Below are 16,041 nucleotides of genomic sequence, written 5' to 3'. Positions count from 1 at the left end.
ATGACATTATTATGGGTTATTTTCACACACCACCATTCACCAAGCCACGGTATCACTCAAACATACTATCATATGCCTACGGTAAATATGTAATAAACTATCAAATATATATTGCATTTTCTTTTCATTTTTGTTTCCCACTGTGTAATTTAATGTTTCCCTGTTTGCTTAAGTACATAACAGTACTATTACAAGAAGTGCATTGTTTGAATGCCTGAAGGTTATTTGGGAACAGCTGTTGGCGAAGAAGACGGTTTACATGATGCGTTCACATGATGCCGTCATCGTCTGGGGGTGGGCGCGGTCTCTTTCGGTATTCGGGGATATGATGCAAAATCCAGCCTGCTGGGACCAGTAGCATGGCAGCAAACACCAATATTGCGAATACACTTTTCTGTGGAGAAACAGAAGCAAAAAAAAATGGTGTATGAAATCACACTTGTACCTTGTAGATTTTCTTTTCCTTATGAGTGAGGTTCTGATTAATGGCTGGATCAAGAATTATGTATGGACAGGCATTTACAGTCTTATGCTATAACACAAGCAAGTATTTACACACATGGATATTCAATGAATTGCATGGCACATGTAAACCCAAAACCAAGTCAATCTGTGATCTGTTTATAGTGAACAGCGTTGGACAGTACCTGCTGGAGCACCTGTAGAGGAACTGTATTACCTGTGCACTCACGGGTTTAAAGTGACACCAGGATGTCCTTTTGCTCAGTGTGAAAGAACTCCCTGTTTGGCATAGTCACCATCTGTGGGGATGTGAGGACTATTTATTTTAATTTAAAGAACATTGTAACTAAAGGTCTCCGTGGTGTTTACTGCAGCATATTATTACTGGCTCTCTGCTGGTCATATGACCTAACCCAGAGTCCTGTGCTCCCACTGGGGAGTGTACAGCTGGGAGTGTTTCCTGATTCTTCTGCGTCCTCCCTCACAAATGTGCAAACATGCATACACAACCATACACAAACATCCGTGCGTACACAAACATGCAAGGTCTTTCATAAAGGCATTCAGATTGTATAAAAGAAGCTGAGTCAGACCAGTGGCAGAATTATATTTGCTCACTAATATCTACATTGGTGCACTACAGGTTTTTTGTTTAAATTTGGAATCCTGAATACCTAGTTGTAGCAGCTCGATATATAAAAGCATCTGTTCAACGTCTATTGAACTGAACCCTGCTGGTCATGAGAGCACTTCAAAGGGAATTTTATAACAACCTATAGCAATCTATCATTTCCAAATATTGTCCCTCTTACATTGTTGTAGCATATGTCTTAATTTTCAAATGATTCACATTGTCTGCTTATAGTCTTCCCCATAAATCTGATGAGTACAGAGAACAGCTGGAGATGATCTTCTGTTGTTTCCATACCAGTCTGTGGATCATGCAATCATCTAGGTTATATCATCGGCCCTACATGTCATCCATTTTCCAGTCTCAGAGTCCTTCTGGGTGCTACTGTATCTGCTCATTCTTTATCGACTGTTCCCTGATGGCCCACTCACTGTCTCTCATTTGATTACAGTGTATCGTGGTCATAGCTGGAGCCCCCAGCCCTCCACATTTCATTGCGCATATAAATGGTTCAGTAAAAACCCTCTGGATACCCTGAGGACGTATCAGTGTCTGAGCACAAATCCAGTGGCTCCACCATTAAACATAGGACTTCCATGGGACAGCTTAGCAGAACTGACTAATAAATTGTGGATAAATAAAACATCCATCTCTAGAAATGCATCTGGTTTGAACTCATTTGAACCACATCAGAGAATATTTGTCACAGTCACCTGTTTTTGAGGGTTTCTGTGATGCAGATACACCATACTTTAGAGTGCATATAATTTATGTGTATTACAAAGCCATAATTTTAACTTCATGTAATTTAGCTGTCAGGTCTGCTAACATCTGTATTTGTTGACTGTTATGGAGATGCCATGCTGATTGATTGGCGACAATCCCTGAATTTGTTTTTTTCTGGTCAGTTTAGAATCATTTTTCTATTGACCTGATGGCATGGCAGTGAATGTCGAAAAATGAAGGGCCATTCAATATCACCTCCAGAGAACGAACAGTTGTTGTAAAGGAGAACTTCAACTGATCAATATCATAGCCGGAAAAAAATCTCATCAAGGAATTGACCTGATGCTGGCGTTGTTACTGGCTAACATAGAGTAGCTATGTATTTCCCCTTCTCTCTGTGGCTGCGCAATATCACCATTTGTCCTCAATGGCCCCCCAGTGGTGGAATGAGCTACGTGCCATCAGAACTGCAGAATTGCTTGCTATTTTATGATGACAAATAAAACAACAGCTATTTAGAGTCCCATTTCATTGTGGCCACCAGAGGTACATGTACTATACCTAGCACTATCTTATGACCCAGTCCCGTAAGTGAAATCTAATGTAGTGAGACATTACACTTTCAAATAATTATTAGGCTTGATAAGTGTGAAGTATCTTACAAGTTGACATTACCCAACCCATCTAAGGGTTGTGAAGAAATATATTTTTAAACAGCAATAGAGTAGTTTCAGAAATCTTTTTCACTCAGAGGAGCTGTGATACTCACCACAGGTCCAATCGTTTCTTTGGGAGGCTTGCTGCAGATATTGGACCTCTGATCCCGCAAGACTGCTTTTGCCCGAACCATCAACACAGTCTGTGGGAGACCCCTCAGTACAGCAAACATCATTCTGGCATGTCCGACGTGTTGGGTACGTGTAGCCTGTGTTTGAGTCTCAAGAGCACTGCAAGACTTCCCAGCATATCCTGTGAGATAGAGACCTGACTCACGACTGTCCCATTACAGGGAGGAGTCTTGATGTGCTCTAACATTCTCTCACCAAAAAAAACAAGGTTAAAATGCAATCAGGACTATAATAGTAGGGCTTTACGGTAACGTTTTTTAAGTACATGCGCTTCTAGGTTGAAAAACTTAGGAGCACATTAATACATTCAAATTAGTTGATGCACAGGTGAAAATGCTCATAGAATTGGAGCACTGTAGAATCCTGAATAGTTCATAAAGGTCCAGATGCAATTTCGAAACATATTTCCTCCTGATTAATTTAATTTTGCATCAAATTTTGCCATGGCTTCAGTATTGATTAAAATGAATGCAATACTGCGCAATGCATTTGCTAACATTGTTACTTCGCCATCTTCCATGAAAATCAATATTTGATCACATGTGAAACACATAAATGTGTATGTATATTCAGGGTCTTTAAACCAAGCACACAAGACAATGTAACCCTGGCATCTTTTAAAGACCACCACATGTCTTTCCTGACTATGCCCCCTTGCCTGATGTGGAAGGTTGCTGAGATATTATGGATTTATAGTTTCTTATTTATAAGAAACTTGAATTTATGATTAGATAAAAAATGAACAACAACAAGAAAAGGAGCCAGCTGTTCTGTGTCAACATTTCACAGGCCAGCAGGAGGTCATTGCTATCACTGGAGCAGATATTCCACAAACAACAGCCTCAGAAAAAGCACACAGTCAGTCTGAATTCTGTAAACACACTTATCAGAGGTGGATCAGGAGGATATTCCGTTTCCTAGATACCAGCCAGGGGACAGAACACGTCTTCCATCATATACAGTCCATAATGTGAACAAAATGAACAAAGATACTTTATTCCTGATTTGGCTCTGCACTCCACAATTTTAGATTTGTAATTTAACCATTTACATGTGGTTAAAGTGCACTTTCTCAACTTCTATTTAAGGTTATTTGTACACACTTTGGCTTCACCATGTAGAAATTATAGCACATTTTTATACATAGCTCCCCATTTCAGGGCACCATAATGTTTGGGACATACTAATGTTATGTAAATTAAAGTAATCATGTTAAGTACTTTGTCGCAAATCCTTTGCATGCAATGACTGTTTGAAGTCTGTGACCCATAAACACTGCCAGGTGATGAGTATCTTCTCTGCTGATGCTCTGCCAGGTCTATACTGCAGCCATCTTCAGCTCCTGCTTGTTTCAGGGGCTAGTTGCCTGTTCAACAGTTATCTCTTCAACAATTGAAATGCATGTTCAGTTGAATTCAGACTGAGTGAATGACTTAAAACGATCAATAATTTGGCTGTGAAAAACCTTTGTTGCTTGTTTGTGTTCATTGTCTTGCCCATAGGATGGGTTCAGAGGTATTTGCTTGAATTTGAGCATATAAGATCCTTCTGTACATTTCAGAAATGATTCTGCTGCTGCTATTAGCAGTTACATCATCAATGAAGATAAGTGAGCCAGTACCTGTGGTAGTCAGACATTCCCAAAGCACAACATCCTCACCACTATGTTTCACAGATGGGGGGGTATCTCTAGATCTTGGCCAGTTCCTTTTGGCCTCCATACTTTGCTCTTGCCATCACTCTGGTACAAGGACATTTTGGTCTCATCCTTCCACAAGACCTTTTTCCAGAACACTGCAGGCTCTTTTAGATGCTTCTGAGCAAACTGAGATAGAGCCATCCTGTTCTTGAGGTTTCTGTCTTGCAGTGTAGCCTCTGCAGTTCTGTTCGCAATGTTTTCTGCAGGCAGTAGTCACTGACACATCCATGACTGCCTTCTGAAGAGTGTTTCTGAATCTACACTAACCACATGTAAATTGTTTGATTACAAATCAAAAATTGTGGAATACAGACTCAAAACAAGAAAAAGTGTGTCTTCATCCCAAACATTATCGAGATCATTATGGATATATATATATATATATATATATATATATATATATATAATATACTCTAGTAATATAAAGAGTTAGAGAGAATTCAAAGAGGAAATCATCATCATACTACATGATTTTAAAAAAGTCTCTCACAGGGAACCAAGCTACTGAACAACAAACCTTTTGCTATATAGTCCCCCCAATTCATGGCACCATAATGAAAAAACTAATTTGATAAAATGGCATCCATTTAGTAATTCTTATGGATACTAAAAATGAGGTTCTAGCTGAGGAAATTTCAGACAAAATATGTACCATGTCGCCCTCCTCGGCGAAATCATGGTACTGCAAACTTCCTGTCTCAAGCGTTCACATAATATAAGACATGTATCTTGCCTCTGAAGAAGGATGTAACATTTTAAATTTGATTGTGTAAATCTTCAGTAAAACTGATTTTGATTTACACCTGCATTTCAGCACTAAATGAAGGATCTTTCCCTCCATAGGACAAAGCAGAAAAGGTCAATGCTAAGATTAATTCTACTCTGAGACAGATTATGACAACCAGAAAATTGGAATCATTCCACACCCAGGTACTGTGCTATCCAACCTCACATTACCATAGAGCAGAGCCCAGATAATGCTGCATGCTGCACCTGGAGTGTGCTTCTAACTAACACAATGCTATGTGCAAGGCAAATGTAGTCCTAAGAATTATTGTTTCTTTTAAGAATAGTAAAAATGTTTTATTATTATTATTATTATTATTATTATTATTATTATTATTACAATAATAATAATAATAATAATAATAAGAAGAAGAAGAAGAAGAAGAAGAAGAAGAAGAATCCATCTTTGATTATTATTATTATTATTGTTATTATTATTATTAGGAATTATTTTAGGACTTTGTTAAATATGACACTGGCTTTAATTTAGACCTTACCTTATAAAAAAATTAGCATCTTAATTTAAAAAATGTGTGTCATGAGATATTTGTACATTTGTAATATCGATTTCATTCTGCCTAGAGTCACTCACTGGTCAAATATCTAAAGAATATGTGTATACTCCTGTTTAGCTTCACTGATTTTCAGCATTATTTTCTGAAAATCAAAAGACATAGTTAGTATTACTGCGTGTTTGTATCGCCTTGTGAACAATAATGATATGATAAGGTATGGGCAAAGTATTCCGTTTTTAAATTTGGAAGAAATGTCAGTCAAACGTACAATGAAATGAACAGTGCAGGCAGCACATAAAGCAGTTTCTCATGATTAGCATAAACAGCAAATGCGTGTTTGTTTGCATACTGTAGGACTGATGAGCGTAATAGTCTCATTCACGTCATGCCTACCGCTTGCAGCTAGTGGGAGCCCGAGGTTGAAATGCTTAACAAAGCTGGCAGTGTCGAGGTGTCGAGTTTCTGTACTCCGTAGCGCTGTCTAGAACCAGGCAGCAAGCAGCGTCACGATAGGCCGCAACAGCCACCCAACCACGCGCCGCGGAGGCTACGGGCTGCAGAAAAATAAAGCCGAGGAGGAGACCCCCCGTCTTGAGTTTCTCTAATCAAGAAATAGAGACTGAAATCCTTTGAAAAGTCGAGGCAAAGTGGAATTAATCTTGTGTATGGTTTTGGGAAGCTCTTTACAGAAATGGCGAAAACATGTGCGGAGGTTTGACGTGTGTTTAACTGGCTTTATGCCGTTTTTATGAGGGGATCAAAAACTTGTCTGGCAACGGAGAGAGCCAGTGAGAAAGACGGAGCTTCTGTTCAGAAAGATCTGAGACTGAGGGGGCAAGGAAGAAGGCAGTACATCGTGGAGTCGTCAGACTAGGTATGTTAAGGTTTATTCACTTTGAAACGTTCAGATTACCAGTAGATTTAGCGATCGGTTCATTTTCTACATTTGCTTTGGGAAATATTTCGCTACCAAGGTAATCTAACGTTAACTGGCTTGCTAGTTTGCTAGCAGCCAACTCAAACTTGTTTTATCTCCAAGGAAAAAACGGATATTGCCAACCAGCTAAGCAGGTAGACTATATATGATCGAAATTAAGACTGTTTTTAGCTAGGTAGTCTAGCTAGTCAAACGCTCTTGTTTATATTGGGATACTGACTAGTCTTGTTTGCATTTGTGTGTGGGTATATATATATATATATATATATATATATAGGTTGGTTGTTTTAGTTTGCTTGCTCGTCTCCAATCTAGCGCTAGCACGGTAGCTATCAGCTAGCTAACGTGAGCTAGCTAGATTTTCTAGTATGACAATTGTATGACTCCGTCGTTAGCAACGGAGCTGATAACAGTTGGGTAAGAGTCTAACAACATAACGTTATTTTTAACCTACTCGCCATCTAGCTAACGAACGATCTCGCTACTTCCCCGTCTTCTGGCACAGGGTTTGACGTAAATGCACAACAAAGTCATTACCTAGATTTTTGGGCGAGCACTATGTCGATACACTAAACTATCAATCGGAGCAGAAGGGCTGTTCGCATATTTGGGTTACAGCCTAGTGAAATCCCATTGCGGGCGAGGTAGCTAGCTACACCCAGTTGTCCCACCAACCTTATGAAGTGTAGGCTATCTGGCGTGGTTACTATATTGCTGGTCAGACTGCATCAACGTCAGCTAGCTAACAGATTCTTCTTTGCGAGCTCGTCACAGCAGATGTGGATTGCTAGCTAGCTAGCTATTAATAATAGCTTGCAGTGTGTTTTAGTTAGCTGGTTGGGTAACTCCGTTTAATTCTGTCTGTCTATGTTTGGGGAATATCAGACCACATAAAAAAGATACTGACGCAATAAACTATTCGTGTCGTAAACTGATCAGTTGAGCTGAGCTGGCTAGTTAACGTTACAGCGTATGTAGCTCAACCAGCGATGCTATGTAGCTTTTGAAATTGCTAAATCGCTGTCATTCTTCGAAATGTAGATAACCCATGTAACTCGTTTATAATGGCTTAACGCTAGCTACTGTTAGACTATATGTAAACTACGGTATGGCCATTATTGTAATCAGTTAATTAACATTAGACTAGGTAGCGAGCTATCAAAGGGCTTTTTGATCTGCCATAATACCACCCAAATAGTTGGGAAGCTATCTGTAGTACAGGTAGTCGGAGTCATATAACGGTAATTAGACCTCCACATTACTGGCTTTATTAGCGATAGACTAGTCTAACGCTACTCAGTCCGACTACCTTCATTAACGATAGCTAATGAAGGCTTTACGCGATAGCTACGTACTGTACGGACGAAAGATATCATACAGCTGTGTCACTACTAGTTAGCTGACGAGAAGTGCCGTTTGCTTACTTGTCACTAGCTTTCATTCTGGATTGGTAGATAGAATATGCGAATGGTTAATAATGGAAAACATTAACTGGTTTAAAAGTGTGTTTTCAGGATCAAGTGACAGGCACGGCAGTATTGGATTGTGGAGCAAACTTCGTTCGATAACTGTTGACTGCCTCGTCTCTGAATGTATTAGGTGTTTTTAAAGAACTCTAGTTTTTCCTCTGCGTTGATCAGTTCAGGGTAAGGTTAGCTAGGTGTGGTAACATTTCTTGGGGGTTAATGATTTTATTCTGCAACATTGTTACTGAAATGACGCTTTGCACTTTATTTTTTTCATGTTTATTTGTTCGCTGTTTCCAGAGAGGTATGCAAGAGATGTTGTAATTCAGTTTTTGGAATTCAGTGGACTTTTTAGTTGAACCGATTTGATCGTTTCATTTATCAACTGACAGTGACCATTTTACATCAGTTACATTTTGTATCAGTTTGCAGTGGACCCGGGAAGATGAGCGATGTTTTTTTAAACCATGCAGTCACTGTGCTGTACCTGGTGTAGAGATTGTAGTGACGGAGTGAAATGTGTTTAGCTGTCTGCATTTCTGTTTTTTTTTTCTTAGTATGACTGCTCATCCACCTCCTCATGAAATGAAGAAGTAGTGTTCTATGAATGCTGATACATTTTATCCTGAAGTTTTACACAAATTGTTCCCCATTTTATTTGAATGTTAAATCAATTCCTTGAAGAGTATCTCTGTTGGAATAGGAAGTCTGGCTCTTTCTGGTGTAGAAAGGACTGATTTTGTAAATTTATTCCTTTGAATTTAATTTGAACCCATGGCCCCATAGTATTCATTAGACGGTGTAACTTGTGGTGGGGTGTAAATGGGTTGGCATAGAGACTACTACAGTGGTGGATTAATACTTATTCTCAAATTGAGGCCTGAAGGGTATCAGTGTTTTTATTAATACACCACATCTTCTTAGCAGGTACCACCTGTTGACTCTCCCAATTTTCTGTCTGACGGCGATTAATCTTGACTACATGAACTGGGATTTTGAGGGACTGTAATGTATGGTAATACTTTTATAATAAAGTAAAGATTATTATGGTGACTGCCTAGTGTGTCTGCAGAACATCAACTCTCAGGGATTAGGGAAATTGAATATATTTCGTTTGGGCCGTTGTCACATGTCGTGCCCGAAAGATAAGGCAGTGCATAATAGTCAGAGACATGGGGTTTTCCAACAGACTAAGTGCGGTCTGTCCTCTCAAATGTCTGCAATTACCAACTGACGTTGGTGTTAATTTCAGTAGCTGCTCCAGGCAAAGCATTTCATGTTACGACAAAGTCAGCGAGACAAAGTGCATGTGTATGTTTGACTGCTGCAAAGATGAAGGACATGCAGATGGCACTTATGGATTCCTGGCTCCTTTTATGTCCTGAGGCTCAGCCCATTGTGGCTACACTCATTAACCTCCACCTGCAAAAACGTCTGTCCCCCATTCCTGCTGCTAAGTGAGATTCCTCAGCAGTCTACCGAGAAACAAGTGCTGCAGCGTTGTTTAGTTTTCAGATGGGAGTTCAAGTGTAGGTCCTGTGCGTCGGAGGGTTTGTTGCGTTTTGTTCACTGCTGTATTTTCTTCTGTCCTACTAATCCATTTGAATACAACACTGACAGGTGATGGTGGGACTTGCAAATAAGCTGGTAGTGACTGGATGATTCTGAGTCTTGGAACCAGCAGCAGAAATGGCTGCTGTTAGTACAGTGATGTGCTCAGAGTATGGATCTGTGCTCTGAGTGGGTACTGGAGCTATAGATCCCAGGACAGAGTAGATCCCAGCAGCATGGAGCTGCGGTCTGGTCTGTGGGCTCCTCACTGGAGGGCACTGGCTTCATATCTTCGCTGGGCTGTCATTAGACAGGGGTGCTTCCACCAAGTTCCTCCACTATAAACTCAGTTCCGTAGATTTAATATGTGAATACAAAGCATCATAATGAATTAATAATTTATAGATACCCATAGTATTGCAGCAGCTTCCCACCCTTTCTTTGATCTGCTATTTTTATTTATTTATATCACATTCAAAGTAGTATGATGTGATCTAGTGAAACCAGTTAATCATTGGGGAATATGTTAATGAATTGATTCTGAATCTTTATAGGTTTATTGCTTGAATATGTTTATGTTGTCCTCCTTGTTAATCTGTCTGGCTCTTGTGGATTTCCTGTGTAAAGTACCTGACTGCTTCCTGTGGACTCCTGATTACAGCAGTGCTAGAACATGCTTGTCCTACATTTTTAAAATATGCACCCCTTCTTAGTGGACCACGGGATAAAAATAAACATTGCGTGTCCTTCTCAGTATTAAAGATGATGTTCTCATTTTTGGATGTTTTAAATTTCACAAACACTTTGTAGTATGTGAAGCTCATTTTGATTATTACATTCTCAGTATAATCCAACAAAGGTGTTAAACTAGAATTCCATTATTTATCTCTTATGGCTGTTTTTTGTCCTTGGAGTGCACATTTAGCCTTTTGATAGAGGTTGTGTTAAGGTCCATAAACATACCATTATAACATTGGTTTTTATGAAAAGAAACGGTCAGTTTTTACACTTGCTCCACCCAGTTTAGTTTAATGGGCGCAGCAATTGTCAGCATTTTTATGATTTCCATATTTTATATTTACTCATGTGAAGTCAGGCAAGATATCTTCGTTTTGGTAGGAGAATAACCTTTTTATGGCCATGTGCCTCCACCAGCGTTGAAGTCCTTCCTAATGGCTAATAAGTAAACCCATTCAGACGTGGATTCTTAGAAATAAAACACCCATAACTGCCAGTGATGCAAAATGTGACACTAAATATTAAAATTCAAGCCCACCGCCATCCTGTCGTCTCCTGAAAATGCCCCATCAATCATGTGTGGAAAAAAATTAAGCAATAAAAAAGTGCTATCTGAAATTGAACTGTCAGAAATGTTTGAGTGGAACGACGGTGCCGCTGATGAGGTCCTACCTGTGGTTCTCTGATCCGCCCTTGCCGCTCTCTCTCCAGCTGAATGCGGGCAGGTTTCTTAACTCCTCCTGACAGATTAATTTGTTTTCTTCTCGGCTTTCTTCATGTTTCTTGACAAGCGATGGAAAAAATCAGTCTGTTAATGTCAGTCAGCTCGGGTCATCGCATGCACGTGAACACGCTGCCAGGAGGAGACGCTTCGGGAAGACATGCACCTGTAACTTCAGAGGTCTGTTGGAGACTAACATCGGGGCGAAGGTCGAAGCTGGTGTCTGCTAACGCTTCTCAAGAAAGGTTTTAAGAAAAATTTTATAGTCACATATTATGACCAAGCGCTTGCGGGGATGTTTTATGAGTAGAAGAATGAGAATACTAACAAAGAGGGAAACCTTCACAGGGCTGATGGTAGCAGTTTCTCTTCAGTGGGTAGGTCACTGTTTTTAGTTAAGGTCTAACAACAGAAGACTCTAATTGTGTTTTAAATGGACAAATAAAGGCTTGGTCTTGGATTTTTATGATTTAAAACAAAATGAATACATTTTGGTCATTTTAGAATTATGGCACGCATCTCTTGTAATTGTAAAAACAATTTCATTTTTTAAATTGGTGAATTAATACATTCATAGACACAGAGTCATGGCCTCTTGTGTCCTGATTTTTAGGCTGGGCAGTGCCCTTCAGGAGTGTCATTGATATGATCAGTACAGCCTCCCAGCTGCAAACAGCCAGTTCTTTTGCATTTTTCATGCTATCTGTCATTGCATGTGGGACTATTTCATGCCCCCTTTTGTTCTTAGGGTCTGCAGCTCAGTCAATAATATTCTGGATTCTGGTCTTTTCCAGTAACTGTCACAAAAGAAGCAGAATCGTAGCACAGCAGGATGTACAGAAAATTGGTTTGCAAAGCAATCCCGAAATGCCTGTGTAGGTGGCATTGTATTTGTGGAGTTGTAGAAATGTCTGTAGAATGTTTTGATTGAGAAAGTACATGGCCCACTGTTTGTTTATCGCTGAGTATTTGGTGTAGGACAATTTGAGCATGTGGAGTCGGCTATTAACCAGGGGAGAAAAACACAATTGCTGACAAAGTATGAAATCTGAAAGATGATCTTAAACTGTATTTTAAGTATTTCTGCCATTAGGAGTGAGAATGTGTGACTCCTTGGTGCTGCGGTGAGGTTCTGAACGGGAGTTTGTGAATGAGCTCCTACCTGGAAGTGCATACCAAGCACTTCCCTAATGGCAGTTAAGGTGATTCATGGGCTGCATCTCAAACAGGCTCTGTTTATTTCCCCATGGTCTTGCCCTTTAAATGGGGGTGCCAGCTGCTGCAGTTGCCATACTGGGCAGTATCGCTAATCGCAGGATATAGGTAAACAAGGCTTTTATCAGCTCTCCGCCACCCTTCCTTGGCCAAGCCTGCATGGTGTCTGTGGAGAAGAGTTTTGAGCTGGGCCTTCTCAATTCTGTAGTAATTAAAAATGGAAACCATTCTGAATATGTTTTGCTATATTTAATTAAATACACTGTATGACCAAAAGTATCTGGACACCCCTTGTTCTGGGGCTGTTTTTCATGGTTTGGGCTTGGGCTCTTAGTTCTAGTGAAGGCTAATCGTAATGCCACAGCAAACAGTCACATTCTAGATGATTCTGTATCTCCCCAACAGTTTGGGGAAGGCCCATTCCTATTTCAGCATGACAATGCCCCTGGGCACACAGCACGGTCCGTATAGAAATGGTTTTGTCCAGAACGATGTGGACGTACTTGACTGGCCTGCACAGAGCCCTGACCTCAACCCCATCTGACACCATCAATTGGAAAGCCAGCAGAGAACCAGGCCTAATCGCGAAGTCACTGTCCGACTTCACGAATGCTCTTCTGGCTGAATGGAAGCAAATGCCTGCAGCAACATCTAGTATAAAGCCTTACCAGAAGAGTGGAGGTTGTTATGGCAGCAAACGATGGACCAACTGCATATTTACTGCACATCATTTTGGATGAGATGTTGGATGTCAGGTGCCCACATACTTTTGGCCGTGTAGTGTGTATAATAAATACAACGAAACAAATTTATCTGACGTGTTTTTTTCTTGCTTTCTACAATTAACAGTGGTTTCGCGTAGATTGTGCTTTTATTACCTGCAGTTTACAAGATTGGATCGTAGTCCTGTAGATGGTTTAGCAGCCATATTGCGTGGTGTAACTATAACTAGATGTCTATCTTGATAGACATTCGGGTTTCTATAGCTTGTTACATTGCATCACATTTTGCAACTTATCCAGAGCAACTTACACAGATGCATACAGTTCAACTGGATGTGTCACTCAAGCAATTCAGGTTAAGTGCCTTGCTCAAGGGTATAATGACCACGCCCCAGCTGTGACTCAAACCCACAACGTTTGAGTTATAATTCCGGTTCTATAACCTATGTGCTACACTGCCACCCAGAATAGCTAGCCATCAGCGGAACAGATGATGGCGTGCTGTCTAGATCCACTACTCATAATGCGCCATTGTGTCATCGTCATTCATGATATTTATTGTAATGGGGAACCATAGTAAGGTCTGTAGGTCTGCCAGCTAGCATTTTTAGCATAGCCTTGTGTGCTGCCTCAATCGCTGTTTGAGGCTGGAACATGTCCCAGATTCACACTTCCCATTTCCTCCCTTGCCTTGCTTCGACCTGCTGAACAAGGGGGTACTTCTGTGACATCAGAAAAATGGCAGTCCGAGCATTCGCTTGGCAGAGCGCACGGAACTGGTATGCGGCCACAGTTTGTTTTAGGTCAGCTGAGAGTGCATGTAGGGAAATGCCATAAATGGAGCGCATTGTGCGCGATCAAAATGACACAAACCATAAGGGTTTCTTTATGTTTGAATTATTGCATACAGAAGTTAATTTTTAGTATCCCCCCCCTCCCCCCCAGCCCCCAGACCACAGTGAGCTGGACCCTCATTTGAATGGGATGTTATTATAATAAAAAAAACTCCTCTTCCTTTCTTTTTTTCCACCTTGCATAACCCTCAGCAGCGGCATCCTATTTCATTCATATTTCAAACACTAGTCATATTCTGTAGATTTGCATAGAATACTTTCTGTCAGCTTGGACCCAATGACATGCATAATATGGTCACAAAATGAATTTTTCACACACCATTAATTTTCACAGCAGTTCAGGAATGGAAATAAACTTTTTTTAGGTTACGAAGCAGTTTTGCCACTCGTTGTCATTTGAATAAGAATTCTTGGGAAATGAGTCGCAAGTTTCTGAATGCATTTAAACTAGGCAAGTTTGAAAATTACGTTAAATAGCAGTAACAGCAGTGTTGTTACTTAAAGTTACAAAGATCCTTAATTGCCTTAAACGTCCAACTGTGGATTTATGAATGAATAAATGCAGTTACTTTACATAGTTTTTGATAAAATTGGCTTCTTAAATTTGCAATTGCACTCTTATTTAATACTTGTAGAACCGGGGAAGGAGACAAGGCGTACTTAAAGTCTAAAATCTATCTCAATGAGCTTAGATGTGAAAAGGTAAGATGTCCATAATGTTATATTTATTATTTGTATTTGCAATTTTTGTTGATCAAAAATTTATTTCCCGTGTACTAATGGCATAAACAGTGGGCAATATTTTCCTTCTCCCTTAGTCTTGAATGTTTATTTGTGTTTTAGGGTATTAAAATCAGAAACATAATTGAAATTTAATTTGTTTATTCAAGGCATTGTTTTTGATCATGTAAAATTCCCAGAGCCTTGCAGTTTATACTGGCATTTGCAATACAGGTCACAGTCATTATGGCGATGTATTTAATTTTTTGCTGTGGTCCATTTAGCTAATATGAAAGCCATTTTACTCAGTATCCTACGATAAGGCAAACATCTTTCTGCCTAAGAGCTGTTCTAGATTCTCTACTAGATGCTCACGGGGGGATGGTCTGGGGGGTTCTCTGCACAGTTGAGACCCTAACAGTTGCTAACAACCTGTTGCCCTTCTTCTGTCTTCCCTGGGTATAGGACTGGGCAATATGGCCAAAATTCCATATGATATGATTTTTGTCATATTATTGGTGGTACGTAGGCAGAAGTTAAAAATGACTGATTAATATAGTTATTCAAAAATTAAATTCCCACCGCTCCACCAGTATGATTTTAAAGTTGAAATGGGGTCATGTGTGATCTTTTGCTTTTGCGAAAGGATCTCATGGCGGTAGCGGGGTCGGTGCCGGGCCGTCTGTGGTATTCGGTCGTGCCGCGGCAGCAGAAGCGGCGAACGCGCTCGCCGCCTGTCCTGGCGCCGCCGGTGACGACCGGGTGTGCAGCCAGCTGTTTGAGTGCATGTTCCGGCATATACGCGTTGAGCCTGGGGATTTCGCCGTCTGGCTGGCTGGAACTGCAGCCTCAGCAGCAGACGGGGGCGACTTCTGTCTGAGGTCACGTGCAGGCTTTCGGACTTTTCCCCTGTCTGACCGCCTCTACCCACGCCCCCCCCACCCCCCCCACCCCCCCGCCCATTAAATAGAACTGTAAGCCTGAGCTAATTTGCTCCTTTTGTAATAAGTCTCTGTAAAAATTGATACCTTTACATTGTATGACTAATGTTCTTTCCGTTTAATAATGTTTACATTAAATTAATTTCCTCCTCCATCTCTAAGGAGCAAGGAGCTTTCGCGCAAACCCTCATACCTGGCACTTGACACATAGGAAAAGCAGAAGTTGCCACAACCCAAGGTATCAGGGCAAAGCCCAGTCAAGTGAATGTCCAGGGCCCTCACTGCTACTGCCATGCTGCAGAAATTTGTCACTCCTGGGCTGGAAAATGCCCCTGGAAATCGCGGTATATTTGACACAACTCTAAAGCGTAAGCATTAAGTTTTTCTCCGTTTGTGTTGCGCGACCGTGGCTTTCCTGTTGAATTCAGATGGCGGGCTCGGAGGCATCCGGGCGCGCTGAGGAAGCAGCAGGCCCGACGGTTGGCGGCTGAGGAGGCGGCGGGCCGACA

At 40.7% G+C, this 16,041-nt stretch overlaps 1 protein-coding gene across 4 annotated transcripts in view; it reads left to right on the top strand.

Annotated features, from left to right (window-relative positions):
- Positions 1–6,106: 6,106 nt before the first annotated feature.
- Positions 6,107–16,041, top strand: part of LOC135249659 (BTB/POZ domain-containing protein 7-like) — a 73,901-nt gene continuing 63,966 nt past the window's right edge. For 3 of the 4 annotated variants that reach the window (XM_064325202.1, XM_064325195.1, XM_064325191.1), the window contains exon 1: positions 6,108–6,541. The gene's annotated coding sequence lies outside the window, so the exon portion shown is untranslated. Of the gene's footprint in view, positions 6,542–16,041 lie in introns of all 4 variants that reach the window. The other variant, XM_064325187.1, reaches the window with a different exon arrangement.

This window comes from Anguilla rostrata, chromosome 1 (assembly GCF_018555375.3).
Source record: "Anguilla rostrata isolate EN2019 chromosome 1, ASM1855537v3, whole genome shotgun sequence".
NCBI classification, from domain to species: Eukaryota; Metazoa; Chordata; class Actinopteri; order Anguilliformes; family Anguillidae; genus Anguilla; species Anguilla rostrata.
Note: the sequence above shows the minus strand (reverse complement) of the source record. Positions and strands in the feature narration are given on the sequence as shown.